We start from the raw sequence: 4,054 nt of genomic DNA on the forward strand, positions 1-4,054 counted from the left end.
TCACTTGAGGAGTGAACCATCGGACAGAAGATCTTCCTCTCTGTCTCTCCTCCTCTGTATATCTTACTTTTCCAGCCTCCGATGATTCACTCCCCAAGTGACCACAAGGGCCAATGCTATGCCAATCCAAAGCCAAGATCCAGGAACTTCTTCCAGGTCTCCCACGCGCATGCAGGGTCCCAAGGCTTTGAGCCATCCTCGACTGCTTTCCCAGGCCACAAGCAGGGAATTGGATGGGAAATGGAGCTGCCGGGATTAGAACCAGCACCCATATGGGATCCCGGCGCGTTCAAGGCGAGGACTTTAGCTGCTAGGCCACGCTGCTGGGCCCCTTTTTTAATTTTAATATTGATTGCAATGGTGAGGAGGTTGCAGACTGATGTGGGCCTCTAATTAGGATGGAGAAGGTGGGGATGGGGGGGAGGTGGGTAAGATAAATGAGTTTTCTCTTCTGTGTCCACAGAGTGGTAGGGAAGCTCTTGGGTACACCAGCAGGTGGGCCAGCCTAGCAAGAGTATCCTCTGAGACTCTTTACCAGACCTGTCCTCATACATGCCAGCAGGTGCTGCAGTCCACCTGAGACCCAGCTCTCACCATGGTGCTGTGGCCTGGCCAGGCCCGGTCAATCCCCAACCCTGGCTCCTCTCCTAGGCAGGTGCTTTGGCCTGACCCACAGAGGGCCTTCAGAGGCCCCCTTTTGATTCACCCAGTGTCAGGTCCCTCGATTGCCTGTGGTGCAGTGGTCTGGGCAGCGGAAACCCCACAAAATCATTTTATACGTGTCAAACAAGCACTCAGTGGCCCCATCCTGACCTGTGCCCAGTGCCCTGACCCCTAGCAATGCCCCCAACACACATGCCCATGGTGGTATTGATGACAATAGGCTGGCCCCAGCTGGCATGGCAGGCACTTTGCCCCTTTGCCCAAGATCCTAAATGACCTTGTGATCATCAGATCTCTGTGCCAAATCCCATTCTTTCTGAGAGTCATGAAGGTTTCTAACTGCCAAACCCCAAGTTGCACCATGACGGATGATCTTCTGTTTAGTGGCAGCTTCTGGCTTATTTCTCTGTTGGGAAAATGGATAGCTTTTCCGGAATTGATTTGCTTTTGAAGCAAAATGTGTCCACTATGCCTCTTCTAAATTTCTGTATCAGAATTACAATATGTCCTGACCTCACGGGCACCCTGTTCATCGTCAGCCCTCTGGCTGCTGCTCCGTGAGAACAAAGATTCTCCAACACTGCCCCTTCACACGAAATGCAGGAGCCGAACAGAAACCGAAGCTCCTGTCACACCGAAACAGCCTCCAAAGCTTCCAATTCCAAACGGTAAAAAACACACAAAATATCCAAAAGCCTCATTGTTCTCAATGATTGACTTGAAGTACAATATCATTTTTGAGCTTCTGTGTTCCCGGAGCTTAGAAAAGCATACAATAGTTACTCAATAAGTGATTGTTGATGGAGTGACTGAATGGGGGCTTTGGGGTTGAACACTGCTGTGGCTATGGAGAATCTTTAGAGATATTTCAGAAAGTGCTTGGCTTTTCTTTTCTGCCTGAAATGGTGGCAACCACCCCAATTCCAGGTCTCTAAGCTCCCAAGGAGGCACCTGTTCCGTCAAATCTAATTAGGCGGAGGTGCGGGGCAGCCTCTCTACGCAGGCTTCAGGGACCCCCACTTCTTCCACCTGTGGCCCTGCCCTCCTGTAGATTCTCAGTCCCCATGGCACACAGCTGGCAGGTGGGAAGGGATTGCTTATGGGCTGCTTATCGCAGAGGCTCATATCCTGTGGGCTGGACCCGAGTCACGTGGCCACATTAGCAGTACCCATGCTGGGTATAGCAAAAGAGGAGAACACAGAAGGAGCTACCAGGGTTCCCGTTTCTCCCTGGGCCTATGGCACCTGTACCATGCTCTCTCTGCTGCCTGTCCCATCTTCCCTTGGCCTTCAGCAAGTACCTCAAGTGCTCAGAGGTGACGACCTCGTGGGATCATCCACACTTGCCCCAGGATGACGGATGATGGAACAGACAGGAGCATCAGCTCGAATTTGTTGCCACTGTGAGCGTACGCCAAGCCCTTCGAGACCACACTTCAGAGTCCTACCAGGCTGTCCTCTAAGCTGACACTGACGGAGTCCCAGTCGGCCATGTCACCACCCCAGACGCTCCCAGTACATGACAAGGTCGGTGACTCACGCTCACTTGCGGATTCTTATATGTCTTCCACTGAAAAATGAGGCTCCTGATCAGAAGCAATGCTCTTTGGACTGCTAGGATTGTAAAACCAGATAACAATGTGGCCGGCAAAGCACAGCAGGCAGATGATGCAAACCCATTGCCATTTATTCCAGGAAAGCGTGATCCAGCATCCTGCACTTGGGGAGGAATATAGTACACTCACCCAGCCACCAGAGGGCAGGCCAAGCTTCTCCTGGCTGGGTGCCTTACTGATGACCCAGAGCCACTGCTGCTTGTCCCTGGTCATTCACTCTTGGGTAGCAGGAGAAAGGAAACAGAGACATCTAACCGATGGCCAATATCTATTGTTGTTTTCTTCCCTAAGAACAGAACCTTGACTTTTCAGTTAGGTCCCTAGCGCTGCCAAACAACCCAAGCATCCTCGTGTTTCTTTGCTACTGGGTGAGACCATGTTATCTGCCCTTCTCCCTACCGTTGCTTGGAACAAGTCGGTGAAGGCTGATATTCCAGAACTCAAGATGAACTTGAAGATGGAAGCTCTGAAGCAGGAAAGCCAGAACTGGAAGCCGGGTGGCGGCAGAGTCACATCATTGGCTCTGGACGGACAATGAGTGTAAGCCACGGTCATCTGTCAATCCAACCTGAGTCTGATGAGTACGTTGAGCAAGCAAGTTGGGGGAAAATATTCCCAATACAGCAATAATTATATATAAACAGACTGAAGTACCTGAAGGAAAAACAGAGAGTTCCAGATGAGTTGTTGAGAGCCACCAAGATGTCACTGATAACAGACTCACAACTAAAGGACCGAATGATCAAAAGTTAAATAAGCAGTTTCTGTCTTAGGGCCCAGGGAATCCGTGAACTTGGAAAAAAAAAAAAAGTGCTTTATTTTCATTTACTGCCAACTAAAATTTACCCCCTCGTCATTTTTAAATACAGATAATAAATCATAGTACTGTGAGCAGCGCCTATCATTTTGACACAATATATCTTATATTTTCAGATTGATTGCAATATCCCAAAGTATATTTTACTCCTGTCTGTACTTCAAAAATACAATAATTATTTGGCCTATTCTCAGTTGTTATTTAAACAGTAACTAAATTTACATATGATATCACAAATATTTTAATTATTCCATTAGAACTGGCTTAATTATTAGGTAGTACTGGCTTTATAGTTCTATACAATGAAGAGCATTATTTTGAAAAAGTTTGTTGGTATCACCAGGCTGCCAGAGGAACCTCTGGCACAAAAGGTTAAGAACTCTTAAAATAAATGGATTCTCAGACTAATAATAGTAATATCAGAAAAAGGGGATATAAAGGTTAAAACAAAGTCATTATAACAATGAACTCTCACCTCGGGGTCACTTACAGAAAGGAGAGCTGACCCCAACCAGGTGGTCTGTTCACCTGCCTCCTCAATCAGCCTTGCCGCCTTGCAGAGTTGTCTGGCTGCACCTCCTAGGGAGAGGCTCTGGTTGGATGCAACACTAGGTCATAATATGGGGCAGGGGAAAAGGGGAGGATGAAATGGGAGACCCCTGAGCTTAAGGAACTGTATCATGAAAAATTTAAAAAAAAATTTTTAAGATTTATTTATTTTTTATTGGAAAGGCAGATATATAGAGAGAAAGAGAGACAGAGATGGAAGATCTTCCATCCTCTGGTTTACTCCCCAAGCAGCCACAACAGCTGGAGTTGAGCCAATCCAAAGCCAGGAGCTAGGAGCTTCTCCCGGATCTCCCATGCGAGTGCAGGGTTCCAAGACTTTGGGCTGTCTTCCATTGCTTTCCCAGGCCACAAGCAGGGAGCTGGATGGGAAGCAGGACTGCTGGGATTA

The sequence above is a fragment of the Ochotona curzoniae genome, unplaced genomic scaffold (genome assembly GCF_017591425.1).
Source record: "Ochotona curzoniae isolate NIBS_2020 unplaced genomic scaffold, NIBS_Ocur_1.0 patch392, whole genome shotgun sequence".
NCBI classification, from domain to species: Eukaryota; Metazoa; Chordata; class Mammalia; order Lagomorpha; family Ochotonidae; genus Ochotona; species Ochotona curzoniae.